Genomic DNA, 12774 nt, shown 5'->3' on the forward strand with positions numbered 1-12774 from the left:
ATATTTGATTTTTATGTCCCCTCTATCTACTAAAAAGTCTTAATATCCTAATTACCATTACCCAAGACCTACAAGTCACTATATTATCTCAGATAATTTTGTTGCCAAGATTAAATTGCCAAGCAAAATGTTCTCTTCAATTCTTACATTCAAATCCAAATGTCACCTTTAAGTTTCATGAGTTTATAAAAACATATGTAAGTCTTTTAATTCCTTTTCTTAGTTTTTGCAGATTTATAAAAATTATATCAAAATTTAAATTAGAAATCACATTCAAATATCTTTAAAAATTCAAAGTATTTCAAAACATGGTACCTCTATACACATACAATTTTAGGATGCATGAATATTAGACCTTTTGTAGCTGCTTCTTATACTGTTGGATACTGGGAAGTAAAAATGTCTTTGAATCTAACACCCCCATTTATATGTAAAGATTAGAAGTTATAATAAATTAAGTTCCACAGTTTGAGTCTGAAAGACTTAAACTGAATGCAAAGAGACAGTGAGAATATATGTTATGTTCCCAGTTCTTTCTTCTCAAGGGGAGGTTTGAATTCATCTTGTTTTGTTTTATTTTTAAGATTTTGAAAGTGTTATTTTATTATTTAGTTTATATTTCAATTAAAATATAATCATATCATTTCTGTCCCTCCCTTTTATGTCCTGCAGCTCCATTTTGGTCATAATTTGTTGAATATTAGAAATGGTTTGTGGTAGGAATATGGGAGAGTTTGGAATTTTGAACCAGAAAGGGCCTAGCATGCTGTAATTAGAGCTTAATGGGCTACTCTGCTGGGAACTGAGAAGATCAGAGCACCAAGAGAAATTGTAAAATGTAGATTTCTATCCCGTAGGTTTGAGAAGGAAACACAGACATTTGATGGGGCAGTGTTAGCAGCAAATTTTTTTTGTGTGTACTAAGGGAGAATCTGGCTGTGTCCATGTGTACTGAACACTTGAGTGGGACTGAAATCAAAGAAATTACTACATTGTTTTTGATGGAGAAAATTTCAGCACAGTATAAAATTAAGGATGGACATGTTTATTTATCACCCTATTGACTGAGGTTTATAATGGGGATGCAAATTTATTAAAAGAATTTGCAGCTTCTGAAAAAAAAACCATGAGTAATGTTAAAGTTGTAGAGGACTGAGTGTAGAGAGAGTCTGTAGTTATTAAAAAATATGCAAAACTAATTAGAAACTATATACTTCGCACTGATACAATAGAAAAATACCTTGAAAACCAATTATTATTTATCAACAATTGAACTTTTCAAACATTCAGATTTATTTAAAACTGTGAGTGATGAGACTGAGAAGGCAACTAAGAGATTCCCTGCTCAAAACAGTCTCTTGGAGAGTATTTTCCCAGGTTCCATTTATCCAGAGTTTATTGCGAAGACACTCAGAAGCCACTTTATCTATAGCAGGCAAGGGTAGGTTATATCTCAAGTTGGTAGAATAATTCCAATGTATCACCCATTCAGTGCTTAATTTACAGGCACACAAAATGTTTTGGACAACAGAGGAAGTGTATACCAAGTTCAAGAACATCAGTGAGGTCAGGCATGAGTGTCAGGATTGCATTCCTTTATCATAGCCCTGGGCAGTCTTTGTAGGAAGCTTAAAAATAAAGCCCAAGTTACAGTGAAGAGTCTAGGAGATGCCAACAGTGAGATGTTTGCCTAAGAATCCTGTAGCTATAGTGTGAATCTACCCTAAGAGAGACCATATTTGCTACAAATACTAGAAGTGGAGTCCTGGAACCTACAAGCCTCATGAAGTTTTAAGGATGTCACTGAAGTGTTCCAGATATAGACATGGAGCTGACTGATTTGGTGTTTTTCCTGTTTGGGTTTTGAGGGTTTTTATGCCTTGTCTATCATTGTTTACCTCCTATCTGGTTTTGAATAGGAATGATATTTTGAATGATAGTTAACTGGTAATTTGTTTTTTGTTTTTGTTTTTGTTTTTTTGGTTTTTTGAGATAGGATTTCTCTGTGTAGCCCTGGCTGTCCTGGAATTCACTCTATAGACGAGGATGGCCGCGAACTCAGAAATCTGCCTGCCTCTGCCTCCCAAGTGCTGGGATTAAAGGCGTGTGCCACCATCGCCCGGCAGTAATATTTTTTTAATTTACAAGTATCCATATTTGAGAGTGTTTTGTGATACAGAAGAGTTTTTCTAAGCTTTGGAACACGTTAAAGTTGTTGAGATTTGGGTGTTTTATAGATGGGCTAAATGTATTTTGTATTTATATGACCATTGTATTGTAGCAAGATTCTAGACCTTAGCACAACTGCTTCCATGATGTAAGTAACAATCAGGCAATAAAACTCAGCATATAGGCACCAACACTTGTCAATATAAAACTAAATACCTAATCTATCAAAATTCTTAGTTCAGGGAAAGTCTATAAATGTATTAACCTTGTTTTTTTTGGCTTCTGTAGTTCTACATCTGGGTAATTGTTCTTGTTAACTAAAATATGTGCATCCAGAATATGGTGTTTGGGCTTAAAAGATCACCCTCTAAATGGCTAAGGGCTATACTGGGATCCAGAATACCCAGTATAGTCTATTGGCTTAAATCTGTGTACTAGTACTCTTCTCTGGTGGGAACCCCACAAAATCTCTGGAGGCTGCTGTGTAATCCCAAGAAAATGGCCTCAAGGTATTTGGGATCTCAGAGCCACAGAAATTGAGGAAGATTGCAGTGATTAAGGGGGTTCAAAGAGTGTAGAACTTGAGACATTCCAGGCCTCCTGGACTTTTTTTGATAAATCACTGCCTAATGCTTCAGAAGAATCTGGATCCTACATCCTAGGGAAAATGGATTGGAATGTTGCCTGCTCTGTCACCTCTGCATATAAATTTTTATTAAACTACTCATCTGGAGTCTACAAAACTATATTTGCTCAGACCAAGGTATGGTATGACACACCTAGACTGGACTCCTGACATGGGATGTCTCAGCAAGATTCCTGATTTATGATCAAGTCCACGAAACAGAGAGCCCTTACCCTTGTAGCCGTCTGAAAGAGATCAACACCCCAGAGAACTTGGTGAAACTAACTTTACTGAGAGGCAGCCTGCCAAGGAAGGATGTGAGTATTTGATAGTTTTTATAAACATTTTCCAGACATGTAGAAGTAGTTACAACATGGACTGTAATCTTCAAATAGTAGCCTAAAACTTCTCCAGGAACTGCTCTCCTCACTTGACATCTCCATATAATGGGGTCCAACAATGGCCTGTTGTTCTTAGCCCAAACTTCCTGATTAGTAACATTTAGGCATTGTAAAAAAAAAAAAATCTCATTGTGTATATAATTCTCAGAATTCTGGAAGACTCTCTAATTCTGGAATTAGAATCTAGTAAAGGACAGGTAGATCTCCTTCCTTTGCTTCGCTTCATGCCTGGTGTGCCCACTATGGATGGATTTGCCCACTATGAGATTATGATGGAAAATCTCCTTCATTCCTTTCATCGCCCAGAGACATGAATTTGGCAGAACTCTTCAGTCATCCCTTTTTTACATCACTACAGATCCTCCAGTATTCCATGAAGTCTATTCACTAGACTCTTCAAGAGACTCAGCCAATGGCTAAGTCAATCACGTTTCCGCTTGTTTGAGCCCACTGAAGCCAACTTGTGAAGGATCTTCCTATGACCATTAAAATAGGGAAGTACCGTGTTTTATAAATACAAATATCTTGTATTTATAAAAATATTTGACTGTGATACCTAATTTACATTTGACATACTTTTTATAAATCTGTAAAAACTTAGAAAGGAATTGAAAGACTTAAATGTTTTTATAAGCTCATGAAATTGAAAGGTGATATTTGATTTCAAGGTAGGTATTGAAGAGAGCATGTTGCCATAGGTCTAGATGTTGTGATTGGTAATGGATGCTCAGTCTTAAATCTTTGTTTCAATCCTTTAGAATCAAATTTTACTTTTTTCTTTGTTTTATTTTAAAAGAGGACAGTTCCTGTTTTTGATGTCTCGTAGATTGCTGTATCATCTTGAAGAGAAGAGAGAATGAGAGATTGAATAACTTCTTCGTTTGGGTTGTGCAAACTGTAGATGATTTTGTCCTGAGCTCCATACAGGTGCCAGACACATTACTTCACATGATGGAGAGTATCTGTATATTTCATGCAGTGTTTCATTATCTCTATTATCATATCCACAATTTCAGATGATTCAAATGACACACTCTCTGGTCCTTCAGCCTGTGTCTAATGATGACTTTTAATTGGGGCCATTCTTACCACTTTTATGGAAACCATTATCTATCTAAATTACATCTTGGCATTTTGTCCTAATTAAGGGCTGTGTTCTAAGGAGGATGCCAATGACTTAGATAAAAGGGAACAAGACTAGTGACTTTTTAAAAGGCAAGAATAGTATTTTGCTGAAGTGAAGACTTGTACAATCCATTGTAGACAAGAATATTTGAGTGAAGCATCTGTAAGATTTTGAATATTTTAAAGTGAACAACACAGAGCTTCATTCTCATTTTTGAGTAAAGAACAATGCCTGGGTAAGTGTACGGAGACTATGGTTGTTACCTTGACCTTCCTCACTTACTTATTCGGGAATTCTCCAGCAACCCCTTGCTTCAGTTTGAATGGCTTAAGAAGAAAAAGAAAAAAGAATTCCATATACAAGTATGGAATATTTAGGAAAAGATACATGCCATATTTTTCACCTGAGATACAACCAGTAATTTCCTTAAGAGAATGTGTGAAGACAAAATCTATTACTTTAAGAGAGAAGTAATTACAGAAAAATCTTGCTATTTAATTGAAGTTTAATTTTAAGTGTGACAGCATTATCGTGGAGTATGGGAAACCACAGGGTCATACATAAATTATAAAAGCTGATCATTGTGTTTCTGTGCCACTTGATGAGCACTTCATACTTACAAATTCCTTTTTTACTCCATAGTTACAAAATGCGTACAACATTAAGTAAACAAATTCATTATTTATATTTAAATGTATATCATATTATATAATATTAATATAATTATATATATTGCACACATAAAGTAGATACTTATTGCCTTGTATAAAATTATATAAACCTACTTTCACAGCGTTTTAAAAGATTTATTCATTTGTTTAAGTTTTCAAAATTTTAATAAAAGTATATTCTTTCTAGATTTCCTTTTCTACTTCCAAACTGTTCCTTGCTGTCTTTCAACTTTATTACCTCTTTTTTCATTAATAGATGTTTTACTCACACACACACACACACACACACACACACACACTCCTAACACATACGTATGGTTGTTTTTCTGGCATGAATGTGTGCATACCAGTTGTATGCCATTCCCTTAGTTCACTATGTTTATGCTGGAATCTGATCCCAGTTCCTCTGCCTGACCAGCAAACATCGCTAAATACTGGGCTAGCTCTCTAGTCCCTTTCCCAATGGCTGTAAAGATCTTTCTTTTTCCCTCCTGGGGGCTGAGTCATGAAGACTTTTATTAGTGTATTTTATTTTGATGGTATTTTATTTTGATGGAAATATATATTCATTATGTGGAAATCATATATAGTTTCTTTTTAAAGAGAGACATGATACTTAATGTATCATGTATACAAAACCACCCATAAATACTGATAAAGAGAATGTTCACTCTTTTTAAACTCACCTTTTAAAATTCCATTTCAACTATCATAGCTTTCAGCTGAAATTTAAGTATGTATTTAAAAAAATTAAAATAAAAGTAATAAAATTTAAAGTAAATGGATAAAAAATTTATAAACTTTAACCTTATTATTCATAAACATGAATTATTACTTTTAAGACTGACCTAAAACCTATCATCAGACTTCACCGTAAGTTTAAAAATTACATTTATAGATGGAAAGATAACTTGTTTTGTATCTATTTTGATGATAGGAAGTGTTAGTATATTTTAATTCCTCCCATCAAATTCATTCTTTTCTCTAGGCTCATAAAGAACTTGACATGTTTATTTAAAGCAGATATTTGTCTTTTATGCTCTGTGTTTTCTCCATCATTTGCTACTACGCATGATGCTGATGTGTATGTTTGTATATTTTTTTCAAGTTTTTAATGGTTTTAATAAAAAAATATTAAATGCATCTGTATTGTACCAGTTCTAAAAGTATGCAAATATCAATATCCATCATGGAAGGAAAAATTCAGACCATTAGAATATAATAAATTTACTTCCATATTTCTACTGGAATTAACATAGTGACAGCTTGTTTTTTAAACATGAATATTTACTTTTGCCAATTAAACACTGTAATATTTGAATATTATTAATGCTAACAGGTTTTTAAAGGAACCTAGTAAACTTATTATATTGGTTGTCAAATGCTAAATGACTGTTCCTGAGAACTTATATGCAAGAAATATTCGGACTGTACAAGCTTAATAAGAATATATATGTATATACAAGTAATTTATACATGCACTAACTACTTAAAAATAGGGACTATGGATATAAAGACGAGTAGGAGGGTATTTAAAGGAGGGTTTGGGGGAAAATGTAATTATGCTGTAATTTAAAACCAAAAATTAACAAACAGAAATAAGCCACACTGAAGCCCAATGGAATACTTCAAGTATTTTAATTTTATTTTTTTGTGTACATGCTCTGGAAAGGTTTCCCAATAAGATGGTCAGTGGTAAAAACAAGAGTGTCAGTTTTGCATTGTGTCAAACCTTAGAAGAAGACTGTACTTTCACAGTACAAACAATCCCTTTTGTAGAAAATTAAAAGGTTTATAAATTAATGATATTGCATATTAATACAATAATTTTCTGCATTGGTTGAAATTGACATGTGATTTGTTTATCTTCTAATCTATTAATATGTCAGGATTATTGAATGCTTATGTTAAAATTTTTTCCAATGCAAGAATAAATTATGCTTGATAAAGAAGTTTGACGTATTTAATACAAATATTTGTAAATACTTGTTCAATATTTTTAAATTTATCATGATTATTCACCTGCATTCATATTGTTTTGGTGACATTTTCTTGTTTTGGTATTTAGGTCTTGATAACATTATTAATATTCCTTTCTTAGTGTTAAATCACTATAGAAATAAAATTTTCCTCAATGTTATTGAATTTATTCTTGGAAACATGTGATCTTTAAATTCTTTTTAGGGCAATAAATTCTTAGCCAATGTCCTTATTTTTTACATATGTTCTCTGAAACTAACGTATTTTGCTACTGTTTGACAAAAGGTAAGTCTACATAAATCGCATAATTCTTGAAATTAAATCACATTTGATTATTGAACTTGTTGGCATACATATAATAATCTTATTTCTTTTGATTTCTATGTCATCATTTTGATTATTCTTTCAATAAATTTTACTTAAAATTTTATTGTATCATTCCCCACTTTCCCTTTTGTCCTTGTAGGCATTTCCACATCCCCTCATCTCTAACATCTAGAGTATACCACACTCTCAAATTGATGCCCTATTTTCTTTATTCTTACACACACACACACACACACACACACACACACACACAAATATATAAGCACAACATGAAGAATCCATATATTTTCTTTGTTTATATTTAGATAGTCTTAGGAATAATAACTTTATAACTTAATAACTAGTTATAAGTTTCATCTTGGCTAATGCTCCTGTTCTCAATAATCATTAGTTGCTGTAACATAATTTTAATATCCTTCTCTAATTTTATTTACATAGCATATCTTTTCATTATTCTATATTGGTTTATTAGTTTTTCAGTTTTTATAAAATCTGTTCTTTGTGTTTCTTCTCTAACATTATTATTTAATGACCATTATTATTAACTGTCATTCAGTGATGAAGCTGTTGATTACAATAATTGTCATACCGTACTTATTTGACTTGTATTTTCTAAGCTGTTTTTATATCTTCTTTAATCTATTTGAAAATGTAATTTATAGGCATTTATAATATTTTTCTATTTCATCATTGATTTCTAATTAATTTTGGAATTGGAAAAGGAATGTAGATTAGTTTGATTTGTCTTTTAACTTAAGAGTTATTTTACCTCTACATATGAAGTACCAGACTTGTTTCACTCAGTGTAATATTTTCCAAGACTATCCATACTGTTGCAGATGAATGAAAGATGGAATGCAGATGTCTTCACAGCTGGTGATTACCAGGCTTAACAACTGATGAATTTTATCACAAGGGAACACTTTGTGTGGATTTATTCTGATAATTTACAGAGAATTTTTTCATATGTTTTTCTTAGATTCTATTGGTATATAGTGTTCACACTTAAGACTTTTAAATTCAATTTCAGTAAGATTGAAGGCTGAACATTAAAATCTTTTAAATATTTTCATTGGGATATTTATTTAAAATCTTTCAATTTGCTTTTATAATCAGATGCTCAGATGTTGAAAGCACAGATATCTATAATTTTAATTAGTTTTTAGTGCCTTTTTATTTGGTAATGATCTTTGACTCATTATTAATAACTTTTTAACCTAAGTTCTGTACTATCTTGGAGCAATTGTAAAGGATCTCCTAAGAACAAGACTATCATAAATCTACTCAGGTTCTTAGTGACCACTTACTTTAGTTTCCTTTGAATAATTCCTTTATAGATGTGGCACAAACTTCTCAAAGACCTAATGTAAAACCACTTTGTGCATACTTTCTGCTTACTATATTGTCGTTTAAATTTCAACATGATATTTATATTGGAAGTATATAAATAATGTTTTTAAAATCTTTGCATGGATATTGAAAAATTACAATATTCATGCAGATGACACTTTTTAGAAGTACCTAGATGTAGCTGTTCAATATTGTGTGGTGTTTAAACCCAAGACCACCATGTACTTTTCCCAAAAACTGGTGTTGCATAACCATCCTGACATGATCATCAGGGTGCTTTGTGAAAGGATGCTTTCTGTATGTGACAACCACCCTTCCTTTTCTGTAGCATACTGCAGGTATAATTAAAATGTGGTAGATGCTGCTTCCTTGTCTGATCCCCCACTTACTCATTCCAAACTGTTACTCTACACTGTTGCTACAGGTGACTTGGAACACATTGCCAGGTTTCTAAACATTTTCAAGGCAGTTCATCCACTAACAAAACCTGTTTGCAGTGTCTTTTGTACTACAACTAGAAATGTGTTAGGGGATGTATTCTTCATCTTTTTTTGTTTGTTTGTTTTTTGAGACAGGGTTTCTCTGTGTAGCCCTGGCTGTCCTGGAACTCACTCTGTAGACCTGGCTGGCTTCGAACTCAGAAATCCACCTGCCTCTGTCTCCCAAGTGCTGGGATTAAAGGCGTGCGCCACCAACGCCTGGCTGGGATGTATTCTTTAATTTAGTTTTACATTTTAATTATACTGCTCACTTTACCATAACTGTCAACTAATTTGTGAGCATTGTAGATTTTGATCTTGATGGATATCTGTTAAATACAGTATAGTACAGATAAAATGATCTATTCAAGAGATTCCATACTAATATATCTAGTGGCAAGAATATTTTTGTTCTATCTGTATTGGACAAAACATTTTATTGTCATTTTTAGATACAATAAATGATTCAAATAAGTATTACATTACATAATGTTCATGAGCTAATATCTCTAAGTAATGTTTTCTTTACCCTTTGTAAATTTCATTCTGATAGAATTTTGAAGATTTCAAAATGAATTATTAAATACATGTAACTCTTTCAACAAAAAAGAGTAACTGTCTCTTTCTCATCACTTGCCATTGCTTTGTTACTTGCCTTTGTCTGTTTCATAGCTGCTTTGCTCAACTCTTTTTTAAAAATTTTATTGGTTATTTATTTACATTTCAAATGTTATACTTCCTCCCTGCTTCTATGAGGGTGCTCCCCCACCAACTCACGTATTCACTTCTAACCACCCTAACATTCCCCAACTCGAGGGCATCAAGCCTTCACAAAAAGATAAGACCATTCTCTGCTACATTGTAGCTGGAGCTTGGGTCCTTCCATGTGTTTTCTTTTGTTGGTGGTTAAGTCCTAGGAGCTCTGGGCTGGGGGATTCTGGTTGGTTGGTATTGTTCTTTCTATGGGGTTGCAAAACCATTCAGCCTCTTCAGTCCTTCCCCTAGCTCATCCACTTGGGACTCCCATTTTCATTCTGATGGTTGTCTGCAAGCTTGCACATTTGTTTTGATAAGGCTCTGACCAAGCCTCTCAGCGGACAGCTATATCAGTCTCCTGTAAGCAAGCACTTCTCGGCGTCAGAAATAGTGACTGGGTTTGATGGCTGCATCTGGGATGGATCTCCAGGTGGGGCAGTCTCTGGATGGCCTTTCCTTTAGAATCTACTCCATTCTTTGTCCCTGTATTTCCTTTAGACAGGAACAATTCAGGGTTAAAGTTTTTGAGAAGAGTGGGTGGCTCCATTTCCTCAAACAGGAGCCATGCCTAACCTCTGGATATGGTTTCTACAGGTTCTATCTCCACTTTGTTGGGTATTTCAGCTAATTTCGTCCCTTTTGGGTCCTGGGAGCCTCTTGCTTTCCTTGCATCTGGGACTTTCTGTTGGATACTCTCAGTTCCCCATCGCCCCATTGCTACATAACTTTGTTCAGTTTCCTGACCCTCAGTACATCTCCCCCATCTCCTCCCACACCTAATTCTGCCTCCACTTCTTTCTTCTCCCCCTCCTCTATTCCTCTCAAAGTCCCTCCCTACCTATAATACTGGATTTTGTCCCCCCTTCTAAGTAGTACAGAAGTATTCACACTTTGGTCCGCCTTCTGCTTGAGCTACATATGGTCTGTAAATTATATCTTCGATATTCCAAGCTTTTTTCCTAATATTTATTTATCAGTAAGTACATACTGTGTGTGTTCTTTTGTGACTAGGTTACCACACTTAAGATGATATTTTCTAGTTCTCTTTCCATGATCTGTCCATTGATGAGAGTGGGTTGTTGAAGTCTCCCATTATTATTCTGTGAACTTCACTGTGCACTTTGACCTTTTACAAAGTTTCTTTTATGAATGTGGGTGCCCTAGTATATGGGGCATAGATGTTCAGAATTGAGAATTCATCTTGGTAGATTTTCCTTTGATGAGTATGAAGTGTTGTTCCACATCCTTTTTGATAACATTTGGTAACATTTTGATAACAATTTGGAATGAGTAATAATAAGTAATAGGTCAATTTTATCGATATTAGAATGGCTACTCCAGCTTGTTTCTTGGGACTGTTTGCTTGGAAACTTGTTTTACAGTCTTTTTCTCTGAGGTAGTGTCTGTCTTTGTCACTGAGATGTGTTTCCTGTATGCAGCAAAATGCTGTGTCCTGTTTACATATCTAGTGTTAGTCTATGTCTTTTTATTGGGGAGTTGTATCTATTGATGTTAAGAGATATTAAGGACCGGTGATTGTTGCTTCCTGTCATATTTGTTGTTAGAGGTGGAATTATGTTTGCGTGACTATCTTCTTTTGGGTGTGTTGAAGAAAGATTAATTTCTTTCTTTTTCTTGAGTGTAGTTTTCCCCCTTGTGTAGGAATTCTCCTTCTATTATCCTTTGAAGGGCTGGATTTGTGGAAAGATATTGTTTAAATTTGATTTTATCATTGAATATCTTGGTTTCACCGTCTACAGCAATTGAGAGTTTTGCTGGGCTTAGTAGCTTGCGCTGGTATTTGTGTCTTCTTAGGATCTGTATAGCATCTGGCCAGCATCATCTGGCCAGCTTTTAGAGTCTCTGTTGAGAAGCCTGATGTAATAATGATAGGTCTATCTTTATATGTTACTTAACTTTTTCCCTCTTATTGCTTTTAATATTCTTTCTTTGTTTTCTGCTTTTGGTGTTTTGATTATTATGTAACGACCAATTTCTTTTCTATTCCAATCTTTTTGGGGTTCTGTATGCTTCTTGTAATATGCCATGCTTTATGCTTCATAAACATGCCCATGTCTTTCTTTAGATTAGGAAAGTTTTGTTTTATAATTTTGTTGAAGATGTTTACTGTCCCTTTAAGTTGGGGACCTTCGGTCTTTTATGCCAATTATCTTTAGGTTTGATATTTTCATTGTGTCCTGGATTTCCTGGAAGTTTTGGGTTAAGAGTTTTTGCACTTTACATTTTCTTTGACTGTTTCGTCAATGTTTTCTGTGGTATCTTCTGTACTTGAGAATCCCTCTTCTATCTTTTGTATTCTCTTGGTAATGCTTGCATTTATGACTCTTGATCTCTTTCCTAGATTTTGTATTTCCAGGGTTGTCTTTCTTTATGATTTCTTGATTGTTTCTATTTCCATTTTTAGATCCTGGATGGTTTTGTTTAATTCCTTTACCTGTTTGTTTTTTCCTGTATTTCTTTAATGGACTTGTATGTATTTCCTCTTTAAGGGTTTCTACCTGTTTATCTGTGTTCTCCTGTATTTCTATAATGGTGTTATTTATGTCTTTTCTAAAGTCCTCTATCATCATTGTGAGATGTGATTTTAAATCCGTATTTTTCTTTTCAGATGTGTTAGGATATCCAGAGCTTACTGTGGTGTGAGATCCTGGTTCTGATGATACCAAGGAGCCTTGGTTTCTGTTGCTTATATTCTTGTAATTGCCTCTCACTATCTGGTTATCTCTGGTATTTGCTGGTCTTGTTGTCTCTGACTGGAATTTGTCCTTCCTGTGAGCCTTCTTTGAGCCTATGGTCTTATGTGTGTCAGCACACCTGGGAGACAAGCTCTCTCTGGGTGGTTGAGGTGCTTATAGTTGTGGTACAGGAT

The sequence above is a fragment of the Grammomys surdaster genome, unplaced genomic scaffold (genome assembly GCF_004785775.1).
Source record: "Grammomys surdaster isolate TR1022 unplaced genomic scaffold, NIH_TR_1.0 242, whole genome shotgun sequence".
In the NCBI taxonomy this organism is placed as follows: domain Eukaryota; kingdom Metazoa; phylum Chordata; class Mammalia; order Rodentia; family Muridae; genus Grammomys; species Grammomys surdaster.